General features: G+C 32.7%; 4 long non-coding RNA genes across 8 annotated transcripts in view; 3 read left to right on the forward strand and 1 right to left on the reverse strand.

Annotated features, from left to right (window-relative positions):
* The window catches only part of LOC127706913 (uncharacterized), a 49,324-nt gene extending 42,190 nt beyond the window's left edge, over positions 1 to 7,134 (forward strand). For all 5 annotated transcript variants that reach the window (XR_007984626.1, XR_007984628.1, XR_007984627.1 and 2 more), the window contains 3 exons: positions 3,577 to 3,737; positions 4,344 to 4,470; positions 6,483 to 7,134. This is a non-coding gene — a long non-coding RNA (uncharacterized LOC127706913). The remainder of the gene's footprint in view (positions 1 to 3,576; positions 3,738 to 4,343; positions 4,471 to 6,482) is intronic.
* A 3,853-nt stretch (positions 7,135 to 10,987) lies between these two features.
* On the forward strand, positions 10,988 to 17,010 carry LOC127706911 (uncharacterized). The gene is made up of 4 exons (XR_007984622.1): positions 10,988 to 11,127; positions 12,504 to 12,635; positions 15,211 to 15,374; positions 16,090 to 17,010. It is a non-coding gene; the product is annotated as an uncharacterized LOC127706911 (long non-coding RNA).
* Positions 17,011 to 17,723: 713 nt separating this feature from the next.
* LOC127706923 (uncharacterized) overlaps positions 17,724 to 25,950 on the reverse strand; it is a 75,335-nt gene continuing 67,108 nt past the window's right edge. The window contains exon 3 of the long non-coding RNA XR_007984638.1: positions 17,724 to 17,871. This is a non-coding gene — a long non-coding RNA (uncharacterized LOC127706923). The remainder of the gene's footprint in view (positions 17,872 to 25,950) is intronic.
* On the forward strand, positions 20,121 to 24,797 carry LOC127706922 (uncharacterized). The gene is made up of 4 exons (XR_007984637.1): positions 20,121 to 20,167; positions 20,760 to 21,188; positions 21,800 to 21,922; positions 23,459 to 24,797. It is a non-coding gene; the product is annotated as an uncharacterized LOC127706922 (long non-coding RNA).

The following is a 25,950-nucleotide window of genomic DNA, read 5'->3' on the forward strand; positions in this document are numbered from 1 at the left end:
TAATGATTGAGGCCAAATTTTGATTAATATTGGTCCCGTTATTTAATAAAATATCCTGGTGGCCATCTTGAACAGTAAATCGGCAACAAAGTAGCAACACTTGGTCAGCACTTCATAAGGAACATTCATGCCATGTTTGGTTTCATTCCATTCAGTGGTACTCTAAAAGAAGACATTTGTATGTATTTCCCATAGGGTCCTATGTTAAACTAAGCCTACCCCCCCCCCCCCCCCCCCCCCCCCCCTAGCGGCCATCTTGGATGATGGATCGACTGCAAAGTAACAACACTTGGTCAGCAACTCATAAGGAACATTCATGCCATGTTTGGTTCAATTCCATTCAGTGGTTCTCTAAAAGAAGACAATTGTATGTATTTCCCATAGGGTCCTATGTTAAACTAAGTCCCCCTCTGTCGGCCATCTTGGATGATGGATTGGCTGCAAAGTAACAACACTTGGTCAACATCTCATAAGGAACATTCATGCCATGTTTGGTTCCATTCCATTTATTGGTTCTCTAAAAGAAGACATTTTTATGTATTTCCCAAAGGGTCCTATGTAAAACTAAGTCCCCCGCTGGGGGCCATCTTGGATGATGGATCGGCTACAAAGTAACAACACTTGGTCAGCATCTCATAAGGAAGATTCATGCCATGTTTGGTTTCATTCCATTCAGTGGTTCACTAAAAGAAGACATTTGTATGTATTTCCCATAGGGTCCTATGTTAAACTAAGTCCCCCGCTGGCGGCCATCTTGGATGATGGATCGGCTACAAAGTAACAACACTTGGTCAGAACCTCATAAGGAACATTCATGCCATGTTTGGTTTCATTCCATTCAGTGGTTCTCTAAAAGAAGACATTTGTATGTATTTCCCATAGGGTCCTATGTTAAACTAAGTCCCCCGCTGGCGGCCATCTTGGATGATGGACCAACTGCAAAGTAACAACACTTGGTCAGCATCTCATACGGAACATTCATGCCATGTTTGGTTCCATTCCATTCAGTGGTTCTCTAAAAGAAGACATTTTTATGTATTTCCCATAGGGTCCTATGTTAAACTAAGTCCTCCGCTGGCGGCCATCTTGGATGATGGATCGGCTACAAAGTAACAACACTTGGTCAGCACCTCATAAGGAACATTCATGCCATGTTTGGTTTCATTCCATTCAGTGGTTCTCTAAAAGAAGACATTTGTATGTATTTCCCATAGGGTCCTATGTTAAACTAAGTTCCCCGATGGCGGCCATCTTGGAAGATGGATCGGCTACAAAGTAACAACACATGGTCAGCACCTCATAAGGAACATTCATGCCATGTTTGGTTTTATTCCATTCAGTGGTTCTCTAAAAGAAGTCATTTGTATGCATTTCCCATAGGGTCCTATGTTAAACTAAGTCCCCCGCTGGCGGCCATCTTGGAAGATGGATCGGCTACAAAGTAACAACACTTGGTGAGCACCTCATAAGGAACATTCATGCCATGTTTGGTTTTATTCCATTCAGTGGTTCTCTAAAAGAAGTCATTTGTATGCATTTCCCGTAGGGTCCTATGTTAAACTAAGTCCCCCGCTGGCGGCCATCTTGGATGATGGATCGGCTACAAAGTAACAACACTTGGTCAGCACCTCATAAGGAACATTCATGCCATGTTTGGTTTCATTCCATTCAGTGGTTCTCTAGAAGAAGTTCAAAATGTAAAAAGTTAACGCCGACGACGGACGACGACGGACGACGCCGGACGACGCCGGACGACGACGGACGACGGACGCCAAGTGATGAGAAAAGCTCACTTGGCCCTTCGGGCCAGGTGAGCTAAAAATACAGAATAACACAAGCTTACATTAAGAAGATTTTTCCTTTAACATAATTGTTCATTGAATATCATGAACCCTCCAGGGGTTTAATTATTTTTCAAGTTGATTTATATTATATTAATTTGTAAAACTTGCTGATCATTTTTGCTAATTTAAGTTTCTATCTACATGTGACTATTATATTTTTAAGAAAAAGGCAAAAATGCCAAAAAATGGTAAAAATCCTCATTAAAGAGTATTAACTTGAATAAGGCGTTGACTAACGATTTCAACATTGCCAACTTATTTGAAGAAATTGTTTGCTGATCATTTTTACAATTTAAAATTTCTTTCTATCTATTATAGCTTTCAAGATAATAGGCAAAAATAAAAAAAAAGGTAAAATTTGTCATTTAAGGGCAATAACTCCTATAAGAGGTCGTTTGACAGTTTTGAAGTATAAGGACAATTGGTAGAGCTCAACATTCTGAACATTTCAGCCCTTGTCAGATTTTCCCTATTTATAACGGTTATCAAAATAGTAGACCAAACTTGCATTTTACCCTTATGTTCTATTTTTAGCAATTTGAGCAATGTTGGTTGGCAGGTGGAGTTATCAGACACATTTTTCAAACTAATCCCCCAGTAGTTTCAGAGAAGAAGATTTTTGTAAAAGTTAATGGACGACGACGACAACAAATGACGACAGGCTAGGTGAGCTAAAAAAGGAAGAGTGTTGCACCTACTGGTTCCCAGATATTTAGAAACTAATATTTAATAAACAGCTGCGCCATGAGCGCATGATACGCCCGTTGTCTTGTGTGTGAATTTTTATGCAATAAGCATAAATTGTTTCTGACATACGGCGTGACATGCGAAAACCCCCTTTTTTTTACAAAAAACTCAATATCTCTAAAATAAAATTTTGAATCAAAACCAAAAAGTATACAGATCTTTAGATTAATATAACTAAGCAGTGTGTAAAATTTTAAGCAATAATCATAAATCGTTTTTGAGATACGGCGCGACATGTGAAAACCCCCCCGTTTAAAAAAAAAAAATCAATATCTCAAAAATAAAATTTTGAATCAAAACCAAAAAGTATACAGATCTTTAGATTAATATAACTAAGAAGTGTGTAAAATTTTAAGCAATAATCATAAATCGTTTTTGAGATACTGAAAAACCCCTCCCCCTTTTTTTACAAAATACTCAATAACTCAAAAATAAAATTTTGAATCATCACCAAAAAGTATACAGATCTTAAGGTTAATATAACTAAAAAGTGTGTAAAGTTTTAAGCAATAATCATAAACTGTTTTTGAGATACGGCGCGACATGTGAAAAACCCCTCCCCCTTTTTTAACAAAATACTCAATATCTCTAAAATAAAATTTTGAATCATCACCAAAAAGTATACAGATCTTAAGATTAATATAAATAAGAAGTGTGTAAAGTTTTAAGCAATAATCATAAATTGTTTTTGAGATACGGCGCGACATGTGAAAAAAAACACACACCTGTTTTAGTTACTAAGTCCAGTAACTGAAAAAGTTTTAATCTTATTTTCACAAAAAAGTATACAGATCGTTTGACCATCATAAGAAACAACTATGTTAAGTTTCATGAAATTTGGATAAGTCATTCTCAAGTTACGGTGCGACATGTTTACGCCGGACAGACAGACGGATGGACGGACACCGGACATTTGTATACCATAATACGTCCCGTCAAAAATTGACGGGCGTATAAAAACTAATAAGTACATTTCAATCTATAGGAAACCTGCACAACATACACAGTTTTTGAAAGATAACAAGATTTTGTCCATCTCTCTACAAGATGCAAACAAGAAAAACTCTTTCAAGTCTGGCAAGAGGTAATCACAGGTTTCCATGGGTTCTTTTTGAATACCAAAAAAGAAGGATAGCCGATTTAAAAGTAAGTTTAATCATGTTTCCAGAGATTATACCTGAAGTTGGTTATCTAACATTTTTTATTAAAGTTCGCACATTACCACCAAACACAGATCATATTTCAATTTGGGTGGCGTCACTTTTACCCCCAAGTTATGCATCTTTATAACTAATCTATATGCAAATAGGGCGTCCGTCATCTGTGTCCCATAGACACATTTTCCATTTATTTTTTATGCAAAATACCATTATTGTGTCTGTCCTTTGCAAAATTTTAGTGGTCAACCCTTAGAACAACAACTTTTCGAGGAACTCTGCTATAGAGTCATATAAACTTGCTACCTGTTATAAATAAACTCAACATAACTTATACAAGGAATCAAATTTTGTACACCAGACACGTGTTATGTTTGGTCATAAATCAGGCTGTTGGTTTTTTGGTTTGAACTGTTTAATTTCTGTACAGTATGCATTGTGCTCATTGTTCAAGGCTGTTATACAGTGATAAATAATTGCTTAAATCTATTTTAATTGAACTCTATTGGATAGTTGTCTCATTGTGAAATTATAACACCACATCTTCTTTTCTGTTTTGTTACGTTTCACTTACACGCTGTTATTATATTTACAGAGAAGCAATACACACAAGCTTCAACATTTTGTGTTGTCTCCCATGGATATGCAGAGTGTCACTAATGTACCAGGCATTGGTCCTACTTATGCTGGAAGACTAGCACAACAAGGTATTACCCATGTATGTAAGTTTCTACGTTAAACTCTTAAATAGCATGAATTATCATTGGTTACCTTTCTTCTTGTACTTAATTAAAGGCTCTATCCAATGAACCATAAAAGATTTTTTGGCAAATTTATGTAACAGTATACCAGAGGGTCTAGATCTGGAAGGGGGAGGGGGGTCCTTAGTTTCTTTATTGTAATTTTTTATACCATTTTTCTTTAGTCATTATTTATTTTGCCCATTATTCTCTATTCTGTAAACCCCAACCAGACCCTCATACCAAAAAGAATTTAAGTCCATAAATTTACATGCTGTAAAATTTAATGATGTAAAATTTCACAGATTTACAATAATGTCCAGCTTAATTATCTCCCCAAGTTAAAACCAATTGTGCAAAAGTCATCTGCTCTTAAAAAACATTACAGTTTATTAGTATGTCATTATGGAGATGTGGTATGTTTGCAAATGAGACCAAAAGACAAAGATGTCAACTGTGAATAACTACAGGTTGTAATGGCCACTAACAATGACAAAACTCGTACAGCAGATTTATTTTTAGGCAATAGTTGTACTTATACCCGAGTTTATATCTAGGAGAATATAATAAAAAGTTTAAAACAAGTTCACTATACAAATCCTTGATTAAATCAAAACACTTGTGGACACTGTACATTAATTTTTAAGATTGCTTCCATCTAGCAATTTTGCAAATTTAAAATAAATCATTGAATTGTATTTGGCTAAGTAAATTATTTTGAGTTGGAGTTATCTGCCTTTGTTCATGATTGTACATTTGTTGTTGAACCTTATTTTACAACAGATGCATACGCCATGCATTACTTATGTAATTCTAAATAAAAAAAAAGTTTTCTTGACTATAGTATGTTAATTCAACTAGAAAATTTGAGTATTAGTATAAAGCAGAAATTAAGAGTTTAACTGTGCTTAATGAATTAAAGAACCTTAGTGACCGCTCTCACATACCACACGTCCCCACATTGTCATTGGAGAAATAAAATAAGTGTAAAAAAAAAAAAATTGTATAAGAAAAAAAATTGAATCATAATATCCTGTCAATATGCACTTCTACATAGTATGTCCTTATTATCTAAAAAGTTTCATGAAATTCTGTTGTGTGGTTTCAGAGGAGTTGCGATGACAAACTGTTGCAGAAGTACATTGATGCAAATAAGTTCAAAGGGGCGTAACTCCTAGAAAAAAAATTGAAACATAATTTCCTGTCAATATGCACATCTACATAGTATGTCCTTATTATCTAAAAAGGTTTCATGAAATTCTGTTGTGTGGTTTCAGAGGAGTTGCGATGACAAACTGTTGCAGTAGTACATTGAAGCAAATAAGTTCAAAGGGGCGTAACTCCTAGAACAAAAATTGAATCGTAATTTCCTGTCGATATGCACAACTACATAGTATGTCCTTATTATCTAAAAAGGTTTCATGAAATTCTGTTGTGTAGTTTCAGAGGAGTTCCGATGACAAGAAACAGGACTGACGGACGGACGGACTGACGGACGGACGAGTCAAAAACATTATACCCTCCGCAACCCGTTGCGTGGGGTATAAAAATGACAAAAACATCTTTAGGGTGGGCTATTATTAAGACTAAAATGAAGGGTACCTGGAACCACACAATATTTTTATTTGGCCTGTGCATTTATTATTGTGATTTTTCAAGAATGAACAAAAATGTGAATTTAATTAATGCCATTTTAGGAAAAGCTAATATAATTTATATGTAAAAATATGTAAGATATCAGAATGCAAATTCTTATTACTGCAATACTCAAGGAGTCGCATTATTCACATTAATAAAAACATTGCAATAATTTCTGTACTTACAGTACTACTTTTCATGAATTTCAACTTTACAAAATTATTTGTAATATGTTGAAACAATTAAACTGACTACACCCTATCAAATTACTAGATATTTTTTGTATGATGATTGCCAATGAGACAATTATCCACCAGACAAAATTCCATGAATGTATTTGTTTATTTCAATTTCAGCCAAGCCAAATGTATGTGATTTATGTACAATGTCAGAGGAACCAAAGAAAGTTTGTTAATCAGCTTAATCAACTAACTGGAGGACATCAAAACCACATGATCATTACATACAATGGTTTGGATGAATGGCACAAACAGAGAGTTTTCTGATATATGTACTTATAAGTTTATAGAGCATTTTATGAGTTAAACTGATTTTACATTTTCTATATATTTTGCTATTATTGACATTTCTATAAATTTTGCTATTATTTACATATCTGTTTTATAATGTTCAAAATCTCACTCAGATAATTTATTGTGAATATTAATTTTATATTATAATCTGTTATCACAGAGATATGTCTCGCCTTTTTGTAATTTTAATAATACAAATGTTGAAATTAAAATAGCAATACTTTAACATGTAAGTTATGCAAATATTCAAAGTTGATGAACCATGACTGAAGGTACATGGCTAAACAATCTCCATGGAATGAGATGTGCCAATGCTTATACAACTGCATACCAAATACCATTGACTTATTATAAGACGTTCCCTTTAAACAAACCTAAACACAAACATTAACTTGTAAACTATGTAAAAGTTTCAAAGTCAATGTACCATGATCAGGGGTGGGGCTATATAATCTCCATGGAAACGATAATTGCAAATGCCAATAAATTTGCATACCAAATATCATTGACTTAACATTAGCAGTTCATTTTAAACTGATCTAATCACAAACTAATACATGTAAACTAAGCAAAAGTTTCAAAGTAAATAGACCATGACTGAGGGGGCGGGGCCAAATATTTTCCATGGAAATGAGATGTGCTAATGCTTATACAACTGAACACCAATTAACATTGACCTACCACTAATGGTTCCCCTTGAACTGACCTAATCACAAACTAATACATGTAAACTTAGCAAAATTTTCAAAGTCTATAGACCATGACTAAGGGGGCGGAGGCAAGTAATCTCCATGGAAATGAGATATGCCAATGCTTATACAACTTCATACCAAATATCATTGACCTACCACTAGTGGTTCCGCATAAATTGACCTCATCACAAACTAACACATGTAAACTATGAAAAGTTTCAAAGTCAATAGACCTTGACTAAGGGGGCGGGGCCAAATAATCTCCATTATAATGAGATGTGCCAATGCTAATACAACTGCATACCAAATATCATTGACCTACCACTAGTGGTTCACCATGAACTAGACCTAATCACAAACTAATACATTGTTGATGCCGCCAAAAACAGCATACCTATGTCTCGCTTTTTGACTCCGCCAAGGCGAGACAAAAATAATGCATGAATGCATTTATGTTGTACTAATGTTTTAAGACTTATATAGAAATTTGTTCATTAATGAATATGTGTGTGCATCAATTTGTATGATAGGTTAATTGATTTATTGGTCTATACCCTCACTTTCAGCGCTATTGGCTATTTAGTGGTGGTCAATTTTTTATGATGGGGGAATTCTGAGTGTCTGGAGAGAACCACACCTTTGACAGCTTTGACAGGAAAACTGACAATCCTTGTTATAATTACGATTGGAGTGCAGACTTCAAACTCACAGCCTCAGTGTTGAGAGGCTAGTCATACAGTAGTTAATCTACTTAGTCCACTTGGCCACCAGACCCTCAGTATTTATGAAAATCATTATAGACCTTAATGTTGTTAGTTTTAGATCTGGTATTAAAAGATTTATTTACATTATGATGGAATTACCATTGTTTAAGTTCTACATGTATAATATCTATATATCTGGATTTTTTTTTTGGGGATAAAGAGACAATATAACCTCATGGTTGTACACTTTTTATAATCTATTTATAAGCATAAGCCCTTTATAGCTTGCTGTTCGGTGTGAGCCAAGGCTTCGTGTTGAAGACTGTACTTTGACCTATAATGGTTTACTTTTACAAATTGTGACTTGGATGGAGAGTTGTCTCATTGGCACTCATACCACATCTTCTTATATCTATAAGCAGGAATCCAACTAGAATGAACACAGAATGTAAAATTACTAGACGTTTTAGAAAAATTTGATTCAGTTTTTACAGGACTTTTAAATTTTCTTACAACATGCAATGGATGTCAATAACCAAAGGGAGAGAATGTGTATTACTAAATTTAAACACTAGTTTATAATTAATGCTGAAATAATTTGGTTTTATTTAAGAATTTCCTTTTTATACATTTTTAATATAGTTACCCCATGCAATTTTAACAACTTTTTCAAACTATACTCATTAGTCATTATGAATTTGAAACTTTTGTCCATTTCCTTTTTTTTTAATTAAGTTTATTTTATGATTTAGTAGTTTTGGATTTTATTTTATTCTATCATTGTAAAGAAAAATTGTTTTACTTTGAATTTATCATTATATATTTAATTTTATTTGTTGTACCATTAATTAGGATAATTATTTTGTTTTGTACTGCATTGTTAGAAAATTGATTTGTTATTATCATTCATCTAATTGTTATTGTTGATTAAATTATGAAACCAATCCTTGTATTCCAGCTAGGCCTATCAAAATATTAATTATTTAGACTGAAATTCCCCTTAAATTTGCCACCTATTTAGAATTAGTCATAATACTGTTAGAACCTCAGATAACACACATGGAGCTATGATACTGCGAATTTAAGTTAGGATTGGTTGATTGATTGATTGGTTGGTGTTTAATGCCACTTTCAGCAATATTAGCTATTTCTTGGTGGTCAGTTTTTATTGGTGGAGGAAGCAGGAGTGCCAATATTGTGAACCATGCACACATCATCGACAGGAAAATTGATAATCCTAGTCAATTAATATTGGAGTCAAATGCACCTGACACGTGCAGGATTTAAACTCACAACCTCAAGTGTTGACAGGTAAGTGAAACAATAGTTGGGACTAGATGAGACCACTCAGCTCCCAAAGCCCCCAAGTTAAGATTGAAAGAAAAGACTTGTTGAACATGGCCCCTTTTATGAAATAAAATCAGGGGAAATGGACCCTTCCTCTAGATCTTTGATTTTAAAGTCAAATCAACCTTAAATATGAATATAAAATAAAATTGAGAAAGGAAACCGGAATGTGTCAAAGAGATAACAACCCAACCAAAGAGCAGTAAACAGCCCTGGGCCAAGCATATTATGCACAATAAAGTCTAATTCAAAAATATTTCCTTACAATTAAGTGTTTGAGGTAAGGCAAATAAGCACTTTATTCCAGTTTCAGAAGTCCAGCAAACTGAACTTTGCACTGACTTTTTAATATTGCAACTCATCAATAGACATGTTTACAAATTATATTTAGTGGGTCTCATTGGGGTCTAAGCATGACGCGGGATTGCCGATTTTTTGTAAGCGCGACACATGAAAGTCAAATTATTGTGCTGTGAATACAGAAAATGAAGTCTAGCGGGACACAGGAAATTACAAAAAAAAGTGAATTGCTTACGTACATAGTGTAAGCGGGATACGGGAATCTGACAAAACAGTAAGCGGGATCCGGGAACCGAACCCCCCAATGAGACCCCCTATTTATTTGTTGACAACCCACTGACTTTTACTCAATCTCTTTTAATTTATATCTACCCAAGGCCACAAATGGGTCTTCAATGAAGTAAGATAATCAAGCATCCAGAGGTGAGCTTCAGCTGGCCCCCTTAACAATAATGCAACTTTATAGAAAATATCACAAGTAGTCACTATCAAACTGACTTAAGCAGAAAACTTTAAATAATTAATTCAAAATCACTGGACCATTACATACATGACCTAGGGGGCAGGGGCTCGAAATAATCGTCAAACTGCTAGATTTGTTATGATAGTAATGCAACTTAATAGAAAATATCTTCATTTATCACATGTAGTTCCTATCAAATTGACTTAAGTTACAAAAGAGTCACTGGACCATGACCTAAAGGGGAAAGCCTTGAAAAGTCCTAAAACTGATATGTCATGTGTTACCTAAGGGTAATGCATCTTCATACAAAACATCATTAATCTAGCTATCACATGTAGTTCATGATCCAACTAACTTAAGCAGAAAAATCAAAATTAACAATGAAAATAGTCAAATAATTCAAAGTCATTGGACCATGGGAAACCCCCCCTGTAAATCTGCCTCTGATTAAGGCGTCTGATTTCTAACAAATGAAAACAAATTTAATATTTCTAGCTATGGCAATCTTTACTGTTTTTAAAATTTAGCTAAAATGTCATGAATAATCTCCTTCTTTTTAAAAAACTAGCAATATATAGATATCTATTTTGGGGATAATTGGTCAATTCTGTTACTGTTTATTTAAATTGTTACCATAGCATACTTTGTATTGTAATAAATTTGTACTACGATTCATATGATGATTTTCTAGAACAACAAAAAAAGTCATACATTTTCTGGAACTATCTTTGAGTACCTATTAATACACTTTTTTCTGGAACTATCTATGATTTATACCTATAAATACATTTTCTAGAACTATCTTTTGTGTTTAAATACATTGTCAAGTTTAACTAAGCTCAGTCACACTGAGAACCAGGAACCAAACCCTGTGTGATCCGGTAATTTTGTAACAAAGACAAAGCACATCAGGAAAAAGATAAAGGACAAATTTATTCATCAGACTTCAACAAGAATAAAAGGTAAAAAAATTGGATTGTTAATGTTTAAACGTAATATTGAATGACATCAGATACGACGTGTCATTCGGCATATCGAGGAAAATGATTGTGAAAGAATAACTACAGTGGTCGAGCATTGTGATCAGATCTGAAAAATCTGGTTTTGAATTGTGAATGCAATTTGGTGCAATTCTACTTCAAAATCTGTGAAAAATCTCCTGTATTTTCAAAAGGTGGAACAAATTAGAAAAAGAACTTTGTCAATATGATTCAACTTCCTTAATAGTACTGCGCAGAATTCTAACATTGTTGGGCTAATTTTGAGACAAATCATATACATATACATAGACGCATATCAAGATCAGTTTTTATCTAAGAGGCAACGTGAAACTGGGCATCCAAGATAATAAGACCCCCACAGGCATGTCAATTTGTCAAAAAGTAAATGTGTATGTTTTCAGAAATGCTAAATGCATCCCACAAATGAGTGAAGCAAGAGGGGGTCTTGTGGTCTTCCCCTGAAAATATCTTAATGTGTACATTTTTGTTTTCATAAAGGTTGCAAATTTATGAAGCTATATCATTTAATTTATATACATGTATATTGAAGCTGTTCTTTCTATGAACAATTCAAACTTTTCTGATTGGGTCCAACTAAAAATTACAAACACCACATATACCCGTTGCATTACGTTTCCGCAGATTACCATAACATTTGTGCGCAAAAATCATTAAGTTTGCGTGCAGCTTTAAATAACATTTGCTCACATTTATTTGACAGGTAAACTCAGGTAAATACAGGTAATAATACTTATCTATTTATAATTTTTTTCAATTATTTACAAGTGCATTAGTACCCCTTGTTTCCATATGTTTGTGCCTTAGTGCATTGTCCCAACTTTACAAACTATAACTTAAATCATTTACTCATTTAAAAGCATCACTATTCGGTGAAACACTATTCACTCTGAAATATTCACAATGAAGTTGCAAGAATATTTTTATAACGGGATTTATCATGATCACTTTATATTTTGTTTTAGAATTCAATATGAATAATATGTAATTTGAATTAACAAAAATTTTCAAATAAATAATTTATAGTCATATTTCTTATGAAAATTGACAAATTATAGTCATATTTATATTTTTATATGATTTTTATTCATATTACCGGTACCTTTATTTTTACCTGAGTTTCCCTGTAAAATAAATGCACGCAAATGTAATCAAAAGGTGTATGAAAACATCAAATTTGTTTTATCTCCAAATGCACGCAAACTTATATAAATGCTGTCACATATACAGATTCTTGAGTTGATTGTCTATTTTGGTTATGTTGACGTATTCATTTGAATCTTATTTTATCAGGTTTTTCTATAATTTATATATTTCAGATCATCAGAATGAGTACTTCCCAGAAACATCAGATGTTTGTTTCCTCTCCAATGGACATCCAGAATGTTATTAATGTCCCAGGCATTGGTCCTGCTTATGCTAAAATCTTAGGACAACAAGGTTATATGCAGGTACGTAAGTTTCTTCATTTAATTCTAAAATAAAAGTGACAACTTATTGTAAATTTTTTGTTGATTTGCAAGTGTTCATCTTTAATATCTCCACTCGAATTGAAACCATTTTGCAAAAGTTTTCTAATTCTTAAAAAGGACAACTGGTATCACTAAAGGTGTCAGACCACCAATTAAAAATCGCTATCTTTCAACCAAATTTTGCACTTTTCACAGTTTTCTAAATATTTTACCTTAAGTTTACTTCATAGATTGATTGATTGTTGGTGTTTTAACGCCACTTTTAAGCGCCACATTTGGGCTATTTCGTGGCGGCCAGTTTTTATTGGTGGAGGAAGCCGGAGTGCCCGGAGAAAACCACCCACCTTCGATAGGAAAACTGACAATCCTAGTCAATTAAGATTGGAGTCGAGTGCACCCGCACGAGCGGGGTTCGAACTCACAACCTCAGTGTTGACTGGCTAGTGATTACAGTAGTAGAACTACTTAGACCACTTGGCCACCGAGGCCCCCTACTTTATAGAAACCAGGTATATCGTGAATCGTATTTGTATCACCTTTCTACATGCCAATTTTCAACCCGTGTTTAAAGTCTTGTAACAAAGAACTGCCTTTCTGAAGCCAAGTTTTACTTAAAATAACCCCTGGTTTTCTGGAAATCTTAAATTAGTATTCTATAAAGTGCATTAATCCTCAATTGTTAATGCTAACTCATAAACAGGTAAATTTTAGCTCAAAATGGTCTAAATATATTTCTCTTTCACCAAAAGTTTCATTTCTGCAAATTTGTTGGTTCAAGTTTTAGTAAGCAATGACATCAAAAGCACTATTTTTGTCAGAATAGGGCTTAGTCTACTTTTACAAACGTTCTAAATTGGAGGGAGTGAATTGGTGGTGTGACACTTAAAGGACAGAATAGTAGACAAAATTAACTACTTATAAAAAATAAAAGACAACTAAAAGCAAGCACTCAAGGTTATGATTACATGTGAAAAATTAACATACATCTTGATGACAACTAAGTCCCATATCTCTGGTCGACAAAACACAAAATCAAATGGGAGCTTCCTTTTAATCAATTTAAACAATATTGCAAAGTTTTGAGGAAATCATTGCAGGCATACTGGATGAAAATGTGCTATATGTGAAAAATTGCCTAACTTTTTCAAAATGGGTAAAGTCAGTAACTCAATGACAATCACATGGCCAATAATGTTTAAAATATCCAAAAGGGAGAGCTCTTTCTTTTTTCTATCCTACTGTTGTGTTAAAATTACATGAGAATTCGTTAAAGCAAATTTGAGTATACATATTGAAGAATAATTCATACATCTGTTCAGGCAGAAACCCAGTTGAAATAGAACAAAAGAATCGCAGCTCTTTGTTAGAGAAGGCGATAAATGCTTACTGTTATGTTTACTATAGTAACAAAAATTTTAAAAGTTAATAGAAACAAATAAAATGACAGTTTTCGGCTAAATAACAAAGTATTTTATCATAAAACACCATTTGCATAAGTTCTCAATTTATTTATTACATAATTAAGCACAACAATTAGATATCAAGTCGACGACATGGGTGTCTATTAAGTTGGATCTAAAAAATGCATAACCACCGATTTAAAAAAAAAAATACCACGGACGGAGAACATATCAATCTATTTGTTCCTTAATTTTCGTTTCTGCCCTTCCATTATGTGACTCAAGAAAATATTCCAAAAATGGGTAATAATTGCATCGAAAAGAGAAAATCGAGTGTACCTTTTTAAGATACGGCGTGTTTGAGTTGAATATTTTGTCTTGAAAACGTTAAAAGCAAAAGTATTTGATACATCATCTCGCTTCAGATTCTATCATTTTTATATATCAAGGCTACAGGTTGACTTCATAACATCAAAAATTCACAGAACTAAAAAATGAAATATATGGGTCAAGTGAAATACCTTTCTAATGAATCACAAAAACAGAGTAGGTGTGTTCGAATAGCCAATTTTTACTAAAAGTACTTGACGACAGACTTTTAAGTTGGATCTTAAAAATGCATATCTTCGAAAACACTTCATTTTTTGTGTGTGATATCTAGGGTTTATAGTCTTCAACCACTGAAAATTTTTAGTCTACCCTTCCACGAAATATTGAATTAGAATTTTTTTAAATGTTTATGAATTTTCGAAAATTCCAGCTGACAACCGATCCGACAATAGTTTTTAGTTGACTGAATGCTGACAAGTACATTAACTGATGCTCATTAGCTAGTAGATACATTTGTCTTTTATTAAAATACAACTGGCATCTAATGATCATAATGGTGCTATGTGGATAAATTAATCGGTTTTTAAGAGCTAAATTAGCAGCTTCCATTTTACGATTGTAAAAATGAACTGGCGTAATGGGGAGATAATTTTGACGAAGTAGAATCCTGACTGTGTTATCATCATAGTATGAAATGTTTAAATCCTACTGACAGTTTACAGTTGTCCATGTAATCTTTATTGTGTCTTAAAATACTATATTAATCTGTTCATGAATTATTCAAGAAATACTCTTAATAATTTCACGGTTTCTTTTATTTTCAGGCCAGCCAACTATATGCAATGTATGTTCAGGATCTAAGAAACCAACAACAATTTGTTCTCAACCTTCAACAATTGACTGGGGGAAAACCATACTTTCTGAAGCAGGCATTCTTTGCTTTGGATGAATGGGACAGACAGTTTGGCAGATAAACATTTTTAAATTAGTAAGTTTTTTGTTTTCACTTCTCTGCATATTTTAATTATTTAAGCCTGGGTACTCAGGTTACCCAGCTGTTATTAAGATAAACTACATTAACACACATGTTAAACAGATATTGATTTGATATTAAGCAATAACCTAGATTTAAATAGAATACAATGATACATACATTGTGAAATTTTACATGTCACAAATAGTCATGATATAAAGAATACTCCACTATTAATAAAAAAAATATTTACGCTCAACAGGAATTAACTCACAGTTGTTTGTTTATATTGCAATTGGCTATCAGGCATTTCTTTTCTGTATGCTCATTCAATTATCTCATAACAAGTTTCATTCGATTTTCTGGGAAGAATCCATTTTGTTTTCAAAGGGGGCATACAAACTTTTGCACCACCACCCTGCCCCCCTAAAAAGCATATATTTGTAAGTGTAACAGTTCATCTGAACTCTTTAAGTGTTCCCCTTACAAATATTTTGGACCATTATAAATGACTCTCCATCAATAACCTGTTATGCAACCTAATGCTAAACTGCTGAGGTTAAGATCAGGAATTAGAATCTGAGTAGGATTATTATCTCCCCTTATTTTCCCCTAGCAGTAGTTGACATCTCTATATATTATTGTTACCATTAAGAAGATTATTTTTATAAAACTGACAGAACAAAACTTTTAATAATAAGTCTAATGACCGATGATTATTATATTTCAGATTTTTCAACTATTTACTATCAACTTAAGGAGATGCATGCCGGCCCAGACTGGTTACCTTTATTCCTTGATTCACCGATGAAGACAACTTTGACAATTTCTGGAACCTTTCGGACATGTTGTATAAATACTGAATCTACAGCTAACAGTTGGTTTCATGGAACCAAAAGAACCATAAACAATTTGATTCAATTTTAGTCATACCAGACTGAATTTACTAGAACTTTGAATTTCAATGAACAATCTAGGCTAATGTCTAGCCACCCACGAGGCTTGCCAAGCTGTTTAAATAATTAAAATTAACTAACCAGAGTGGAGAAATATTGCAATACACGAGTTATAGTGGTGGAATCTGTTTCTCTGATGATTTAACAAAGTTTATCCTAACTTTTCAAAGATTTGCAGAAAGTTGTGTTCTTTATATGTGATGTCATCAGACATGGTCGTCCATTTTCACAATATCAAAATAGAAAATTCAGAAGAAACCAAGAAAATTTGATGTCATAATTGAATTTCGACCAATCATTAGCTGAGATCAAAGTTTTCTGTAGACATGAGAAATAATTTTCTCAAATCTATCGAGAAACATAAAATAAAGCATGAAAATAAGAGAAAAGTCATTTACTGTTTATTTCAAATTTTACAGACCATTTGAAATTCTTGGATAAGTCAACTATTGTCAACTTAAGTCTTGGCTTAAATTTTATCAGATTTAAGTTTAAAGTCAGTTTATAATATGTTGGTTCCATTTTTAAATATCTAGTATTCTACAATGTATTAGCTGAGGAACCACAGCTCTTCAAGATATCATGAGGACCTAAGAGCTAGTCGGTTCGATTCAGGAGCAAGTAAGGTATATGTTGGATGCATTATATGAATTATGTTGGTATAACAAAGTTTAATAAACAATAATTTTTCATAACTTTTTTTAATTGTGATTTAGATGCCCTGCAAGAGAAATACCCCCTAATACTTGTATATTATTCTTAATATAGGAGAAACACCTCGTTCAGATATAATTACAGAGGACACCAAACTAACACAAAACAAAAACTTGATAAAACAATCTTAGTTTAAAAGTAACACTAGGAAACATCTTAAAGGGCAGTAGGTTCTAGATGAATGATACATATTCTTAATAACCCTTTATCAAAACCTTGAACTGAACCAATAACCCCAATTCTAACTGCTTTATTTCAGTGCACATATGAAATAAAACAAGAGTGCTTTACTGACCATTGATTTTATGATGAAAGTCTTAAAGATGAAGGTTTATCTAAAAACATCACAGAAACTAAGGTCAGATAAATGCTGTCAGACTGACCTTATACACCTTACAATTTTTTATACACAAAATATAATTACCTATTGCTTATAATTGAAAAACAGACCAAAACAAAAAAACTAAACATTGACCAATAAACCATGAAAATGAGGCCAAGGTCAGATGTCCCGATGATATATATACCTGCTGGACAGACATATACACCTTAAAACCGTTCCATACACAACATAGAGTAAACCTATTGCTTAAAGTACTTGAAAAATATACCAAATCACAAAAACTCAACATTGACCAATGAACCATGAAAATGAGGTCAAGGTCAGATGACACATGCCAGACAGACATATACACCTTACAACCATTCCATACACCAAATATAGTTGACCTATTGCTTAAAGTACTTGTAAGACAGACCAAAAAACAAAAACTTAACATTGGCCAATGAACCATGAAAATGAGGTCAAGGTCAGATGATAACTGCCAGACAGACATGTACACCTTACAACCATTCCATACACCAAACATAGTTGATCTGTTGCTTATAGTATATGAAAAACAGACCAAAACACAAAACTTTAACATTAACCAATGAACCATGAAAATGAGGTCAAAGTCAGATGAAACCTGCCAGACTGACAAGTACCCATTACAATCATTCCATAAACCACATATACTTGACCTACTGCTTATAGTATTTGAGAAAAGGATCTAATCACATAACTATTACCTTGATCATTGATCTATGAAGTGATGTCAAGATCAGGTGAACCATCGTCTGATGGACTTGTAGTTCTTGCAAGGAACCCATATTCCAAATATGGTTATCCTTTTGCTCATAACAAGTGAGAAATTCACATTACATTATGTAGGGCCCAATTACCATGGATTCATTTATTTTCCTGGGAATAAATTTTTGGGGAGTGAGGAGAACTTGCATTTTCTTTGATATTTGATTTTGTGGTTTTACCAAAGTCTGCAAACATTCGTGTAGAAAATTCATAATTTGTTGGACATTGGAGTTTGTGGTTCCACGAAAATTGGTATCCAGCAGTTAATAATGAATCCATAGTAGTCGTTACAACAGGACATCCCTTTATAATAGAAAACTAGATATGGACAAGCCCCCGTCCCCCTTGTTCTGCTTTGCCATATGCATGAGTCTAAGAGTCTAGTTCCACATATTTTAGATTTGACAAACCCTGTGATGTTGGCATACAACTTGAAATTGTTACGCTGTCTGTAAGACACAAATGATGCCCCCTGCCTGACCTCAAGAAATTATAAATTTAACACTATGTATGATGATGTAACTGTAGGAGGAGATAGCCAGACAAACTAAACCATGATCTATTTATGCAGCTAGTACCAAAAAAATGACTAAGTGTTGAACTACCTGTCATTTTCAGAATATTTGAAAAAAAATCAAAATACTGTGGCCATGCATACCTCCATTATGTGTTTGAACATCCTACAAGATATTAAAGCTTCATCTCAAAAACTGTAGGAGGAGATAGCTGGACAAACCATGATCTCTTTATGCAGCTGGTACAAAAAAAATACTAAGTCCAACTACCTGTCATTTTCAGAATATTTGAAAAAAAAATCAAAATCCTGTGGCCATGCATTGTCACACCTCCTATATGTGTTTGAACATCCTACAAGATATTAAAGCTTCATCTCCAAAACTGTAGGAGGAGATAGCCAGACAAACCATGATCTCTTTATGCAGCTAGTACCAAAAAATAACTAAGTCTAACTACTTGTCGGACAAACAATGTATCCTAAATTCATAACGTGTTGTTTTAATTTTTTATAAAAAAAGAACAAAGTAGAAAATCAGCTATTGAGTTTTTAAAAAAATTCAAATCAACACATGGCTTTCATAATGTCAAAATAAGCTAAGAAACATCAATGATGAATTATTCACTTGCAAGTGAATAATTCGATCTCATTGAATCCGTATTCATGTGTTCTTCAATTTAACCCATTAGCTAGAGATGGATTATACATGACTGATGCGTGTTAGGCTATTAAAAGAAAAGAATGTCAACATTGAAAGTGAAACAAAGGTAAATCATTTGATTGACTGATTGGATCCACAAAAAATCATTCTACACAGGTATAATCGACAATTAACTTATTTTTTTAACCTTAAAATTGAAATCAAACAGACATAGAAAAATCATTCGCACGGGTCCATATATCTTTTTATATTTATGTTGATGTTTATATCATGTTATGTGACCGTCTGTTGTTTTCGGGGTCAACTCGTCGGTTGTTTTCGAGGTCAACTCGATATTTAATTAGATGGCGTCAAGACTAAAATACACAGGAAACGAAGCTACACATTATCGAGCCCATGCCCTGTAAATTGTTTATTTTAGACTTTTTATAATTTGGATAAATATTTTACATTGTTATAAATCTTAATATGAGAATTTGAGTCAAATTGTTGAACATGAATTTGACAGATAGTGGCCCTTTAATTATATATAGATAATACTATCCATTTTTTTTAAATGCACATTGGTCACATGAGATATATAGATTTATGTTATCAATTTTTAAATTTGCATCGGATACCACTAATTCTATGAGAATTTTCTATAAGATTAACATATAAATAAGTTCCATGCAGTTATTTTTTAAATATATATGCTGTATTAAGGGAACATTCCAATGTCATCTGGTAAAGTGTTGCAACATTTTTAAGACAAAGTACATCAGTATGTAACATTTTCAGGAAATATACTTTGAACAAATAGATTCAGTTGACTTAAATACAAAATTAAAGGTATGGATACTATTTATGTTTTAAATAAAAAATACAGAATAACACAAGCTTACATCAAGAAGATTTTTTCTTTAACATAATTGTTCATTGAATATCATGAACCCTCCAGGGGTTTAATTATTTTTCAAGTTGATTTATATTATATTAATGTGTAAAACTTGCTGATCATTTTTGCTAATTTAAGTTTCTATCTACATGTAACTATTATAATTTTTAAGAAAAAGGCAAAAATGCAAAAAACAATGGTAAAAATCATCATTAAAGGGCATTAACTTTAATAAGGCGTCGACTAACGATTTCAACAATGCCAAATTGTTTGAAGAAATTGTTTACTGATCATTTTGGCAATTTAAAATTTCTTTCTATTTATTATAGCTTTCAAGATAATAGGCAAAAATAAAAAAAAAAGGTAAAATTTGTCATTTCAGGGCAATAACTCCTAGAAGAGGTCGTGTGACAGTTTTGAAGTATAAGGACAATTGGTAGAGCTCAACATTCTGAACATTTCAGCCCTTGTCAGATTTTCCCTATTTATAACGGTTATCAAAATAGTAGACAAAACTTGCATTTTACCCTTATGTTCTATTTTTAGCAATTTGGGCAATGTTGGTTGGCAGGCGGGGTCATCGGACACTTTTTTCAAACTAATCCCCCAGTAGTTTCAGAGGAGAAGATTTTTGTAAAATTTAATGGATGACGACGACAACAGATGGCGACAGATGATGGCCGCCAAGTGATGAGAAAAGCTCACTTGGCCCAATGGGCCAAGTGAGCTAAAAAAGGAAGAGTGTTGCACTTATTGGTTCCCAGATATTTAAAAACTAATATTTAAACACTAATAAGTACATTTCAATTTATAGGAAACCTGCACAACATACACAGTTTTTGAAAGATAACAAGATTTTGTCCATCTCTCTACAAGATGCAAACAAGAAAAACTCTTTCAAGTCTGGCAAGAGGTAATCACAGGTTTCCATGGGTTCTTTTTGAATACCAAAAAAGAAGGATAGCCGATTTAAAAGTAAGTTTAATCATGTTTCCAGAGATTATACCTGAAGTTGGTTATCTAACATTTTTTATTAAAGTTCGCACATTACCACCAAACACAGATCATATTTCAATTTGGGTGGCGTCACTTTTACCCCCAAGTTATGCATCTTTATAACTAATCTATATGCAAATAGGGCGTCCGTCATCTGTGTCCCATAGACACATTTTCCATTTATTTTTTATGCAAAATACCATTATTGTGTCTGTCCTTTGCAAAATTTTAGTGGTCAACCCTTAGAACAACAACTTTTCGAGGAACTCTGCTATAGAGTCATATAAACTTGCTACCTGTTATAAAAAAAACTCAACATAACTTATACAAGGAATCAAATTTTGTACACCAGACACGTGTTATGTTTGGTCATAAATCAAGCTGTTGGTCATTTCGTCATTATAGGACCGTTTATAATTTATGTACAGTATGCATTGTGCTCATTGTTGAAGGCTGTTACAGTGATAAATAATTGCTTAAATCTACTTTATTTGAACTCTATTGGATAGTTGTCTCATTTGAAATCATAATACCACATTACCTTTTCTATTTTGTTACATATCACTTAAATGCTGTTATTATATTTACAGAGAAGCAATACACACAAGCTTCAGCATTTTGTGTCGTCTCCCATGGATATGCAGAGTGTCACTAATGTTCCAGGCATTGGTCCTACTTATGCTGGTAGACTAGCCCATAATGGTATAACCCATGTACGTAAGTTTCTACGTTAAACTCTTAAACATTTATTGGTTGCCTTTCTTGTACTTAAATAAAGGCTCAAATAACCATATTAAAGATTTTTTGGAAAAAATTATGTATTTAAAGCTTTCCAGAGGGTGTGTATGAGGGGTCCTTCATTTCTTTATTCTTTATTTATTTTGATCATTATTCTCTATTCTTTATAATCTAGCCCCCACCCCAAACCCCTATTCTTCTCTATTCTTAATTTTGCTTTCCCTTAATTCTGCACTTTTTGTCCATTATTCTCTTTTCTGTAAACCCCATCCAGACCCTTACACCAAACAGAATTTAAGTCTATAAAGAGACAACTTGCTGTAAAATTCAATGTTGTAAAATTCACAGATTTACTTTAATAGTTATAAGAAGATGTGGTATGAGTGCCAATGAGACAACTCTCCATCCAAGTCAAAATTTATAAAAGTAAACCAATAAATGTCAAAGTACGGTCTTCAATGTCCAGTTTAATTATCTCCACTTGAATTAAAACCAATTGTGCAGAAGTCATCTGCACTCAAAGAAACATTACAGTTTATTAGTATGTTATTATGGAGATGTGGTATGTTTGCAAATGAGACCAAAAGACAAAGATGTCAACTGTGAATAACTACAGGTTGTAATGGCCACTAACAATGACAAAACTCGTACAGCAGATTTATTTTTAGGCAATAATTGTACTCATACCCGAGTTTATATCTAGGAGAATATAATAAAAAGTTTAAAACAAGTTCACTATACAAATCCTTGATTAAATCAAAACACTTGTGAATACTGTACATTAATTTTTAAGATTGCTTCCATCTAGCAATTTTGCAAATTTAAAATAAATCACTGAATTGTATTTGGCTAAGTAAATTATTTTGAGTTGGAGTTATCTGCCTTTGTTCGTGATTGTACATTTGTTGTTGAACCTTATTTTACAACAGATGCATACGCCATGCATTACTTATGTAATTCTAAATAAAAAAAAAAGTTTTCTTGACTATAGTATGTTAATTCAACTAGAAAATTTGAGTATTAGTAAAAAGCAGAAATTAAGAGTTTAACAGTGCTTAACGAAAAATGACAAAAACATCTTTAGGGTAAGCTATTATTAAGACTAAAATGTAGGGTACCTGGAACCACACAATATTTTTATTTGGCCTGTGCATTTATTATTGCGATTTTTCAAGAATGAACAAAAATGTGAATTTAGTTAATGCCATTTTAGGAAAAGCTAATATAATTTATATGTAAAAATATGTAAGATATCAGAATGCGAATTCTTATTACTGCGATGCTCAAGGAGTCGCATTATTCACATTAATAAAAACATTGCAATCATTTCTGTATTTACAGTACTACTTTTCATGAATTTTAACTTTACAAAATTATTTGTAATATGTTGAAACAATTAAACTGACTACACCCTATCAAATTACTAGTTATTTTTGTATGATGATTGCCAATGAAACAATTATCCACCAGAGACAAAATTCCATGAATGTATTTGTTTATTTCAATTTCAGCCAAGCCAAATGCATGTGATTTATGTACAATGCCAAAGAAACCAAAGAAAGTTTGTTAATCGGCTTAATCAACTAACTAGCGGACATCAAAATCATTTGATCCGCACGTACAATGGTTTGGATGAATGGCACAAACAGAGAGTTTTCTGATACATGTACTTAAAAGTTTATGGAACATATCATGATTTCAATTGTTTTTACATTTTCTATATTTTTTCCTATTATTTACATATTAAACTGATAATGTTAAAAATCTTATACTAATATTTTATTTTGAATATTGATTTTATTAAAATAATGCATGATTGCATTTATATTGTACTAAGGTTTTCAGACTTATGTAGAATTAATGTTTGCTTATTAATGACAGATACGTGTATGCATCAGTATTTAAGATTAGTTGATTAATTCATTGGTGTATAATCCTACATTCACTTTAAAAAGATTGAGACAATATAACCTCATCATCATGTTGTACAATTTATAATCTATTTTTAAGCATATGATGCTGGACTAAGCAGGAGTCCAACTAGAATGAACGCAGAATGTAAAATTGCTGTTTCTTTTAAGACATTTTAAAAAAATAATCAGTTTTTGCAGGATTTTTTTTTTTTTTTCATGCAGTGGATGTCAATAACCAGAGGAAGAGTTTGTGTATTACAAAATTTAAACAGTAGTTTATAATTAATCCGAAAATAATTTTGTTTTGCTTAAGAATTTCCTTCTTATACATTTTTAATATAGTTTCCCAAAATTTAACAATTTTTTAATTAATTTTTTGTAATTAATAGATATAAGAAGATGTGGTATGAGTGCCAATGAGACAACTCGATATCTCCATCCAAGTCACAATTTGTAAAGGTAAACCATTATAGGTCAAGGTACGGCCTTCAACACGGAGCCTTAGCTCACACCGAAACAGCAAGCTATAATAAATAAAAGGGCCCCAAAAATGACTAGTGTAAAACCATTCAAACAGGAAAACCAACGGTCTATTATCTAAATAAAAAACAAGAAACAAGAAACACTTATGAACCACATCAACAAACGTCAACTACTGAACATCAGATTCCAAAATGTATTATTTTGAATTTGAACTTTTGTTCATTTTCTTTTTTTTTAAATTAAGTTTATTTTATGATTTAGTAGTTTTAAATTTTATTTTATCTTATAATTATAAAGAGGAATTGTTTTACTTTGGACTATATATTTAATTTTATTTGTTGTACAATTAATTAGGATATTTATTTTAATTATTGGGTATTGTTCAAAAATGTATTTGTTATTTATTTATTATCATTCAATTAAATTGTTATTGTTGATTAAATTATGAAAACAATACTTGTGTTTTACCTATGCTTATCAGAATATTAAGTTTATCAATAAACTGACCCCCCTGTCCCTTACAAGTAACGCTCCCTCTTATCTAACAGTGCTCTGGACCTTGGAGACGTATCCTCATGCATGCATTTATGAAATTTGTAGTCTATTTAGAAGTAGCTATAATCTTTTCAGAACCTCAAATTACACACATGGAGCTATGATACAGTAAATTCAAGTTAGGATTGATTGATTGGTATTTAACACCACTTTCAACAAAATTGGCTATTAAGTCGCAGTCTGTTTTTGAATTGTGAAGGAAGCCAGAGTGCCTGGAGAGACTTTCAGACATGCTGCAGGAAAGCTGACGATTATCCTAATCAATTACAATTGGAGTAAAAGGAATCTGACACATGCAGGATTCAGGATTCAAACTCACAACCTCAGTGTTGACAGGTTAGTGATACAGAAGATGGACTACTGAGACCACTCGGCCACTGAGGCCCCCAAGTTAGGATTTAAAGAAAAGACTTGCTGAACATGGCCACTTTCATGAAATAAATTCAAGGGAAATTGACCCTACCTCTTTGATTTTAAAGTCAAATCAACCATTCATACGAGTATGCATGCATATTATGCACAATAAAGTCTAATTCAAAAATATTTTCTAATACAATCAAGTGTTTTAGGCTAGGCAAATAAGCACTTTATTCAAATTTCAGAAGTACAGCAAACTGAGCTTAGCACTGACTTTTCAATATTGCAAATCATCAATAGACATTTCTACATGCTTGTTTATATATAAAAAAGAAGATGTGGTATGATTGCCAATGAGACAACTCTCTACAAGAGACCAAATGACACAGAAATTAACAACTATAGGTCACCGTACGGCCTTCAACAATGAGCAAAGCCCATACCGCACAGTCAGCTATAAAAGGCCCCAAATTGACAATGTAAAACAATTCAAACGAGAAAACTAATGGCCTAATTTATGTACAAAAAATGAACGAAAAACAAATATGTAACACATAAACAAACGACAACCACTGAATTACAGGCTCCTGACTTGGGACAGTCCCATACATAAAGAATGTGGCAGGGTTAAACATGTTAGAGGGATCCCAACCCTCCCCTAACCTGGGATAGTGGTGTAACAGTACAACATAAGA

Source organism: Mytilus californianus, unplaced genomic scaffold (genome assembly GCF_021869535.1).
Source record: "Mytilus californianus isolate M0D057914Y unplaced genomic scaffold, xbMytCali1.0.p SCAF_6, whole genome shotgun sequence".
NCBI lineage: Eukaryota > Metazoa > Mollusca > Bivalvia > Mytilida > Mytilidae > Mytilus > Mytilus californianus.